At 72.1% G+C, this 517-nt stretch overlaps 1 protein-coding gene across 1 annotated transcript in view; it reads left to right on the top strand.

The window, feature by feature from the left end:
- NFIC (nuclear factor I C) overlaps positions 1–517 on the top strand; it is an 84,948-nt gene that overhangs the window by 32,468 nt on the left and 51,963 nt on the right. The gene's annotated exons all lie outside the window — the stretch shown is intronic.

Here is a 517-nt window from a genome sequence, read left to right on the forward strand (position 1 = left end):
GAGTTTGGAAGGCCGAGGAGGCGGGACGAAAAAGGCGCGCGTCCCTCCCGCCGCCCCGGCCGGGATGCCCCGACACTGGCCAGGGGCCGGTGGGTGGAGGATGGGCTGGGCCGGGGTCCCCACCCCCAACCTACACCCCGGATCTTCACCCGGGACTCCCGCTCTACGGCCCCGCTGCGAACGCGCAGGCCCTCTCCTCCTCCCCGACTTGGGGCTCTGACTGCAGGTTCGCTCCCCCCATGCAGGACGCGCTTCCCAACCCACCCGCAAGGTCTGGGGGGGCGCCCTCAAAGACAGGGCTCTGTGTGAACCCTGCGCCCGGGCCCGGGCCTGCCTCCAAGAGTAATTGAGGAGGCCACGGCCGGCCCCTGGTCTCCCCAGCACTCCTGAGGAGAGAACCCCTCTGATGTGTTTCCCGGAGCCCCCACCCCCCACCAAGGTTGCGCCCCGCCATGCCAGCCCCGGCCGCCTCCCCCCCCCATCATTGGCCCACGTGTGCGTGGGGGGGGAGGGGGCG

Source organism: Pteropus alecto, unplaced genomic scaffold, assembly GCF_000325575.1.
Source record: "Pteropus alecto unplaced genomic scaffold, ASM32557v1 scaffold30, whole genome shotgun sequence".
Taxonomy (NCBI): domain Eukaryota; kingdom Metazoa; phylum Chordata; class Mammalia; order Chiroptera; family Pteropodidae; genus Pteropus; species Pteropus alecto.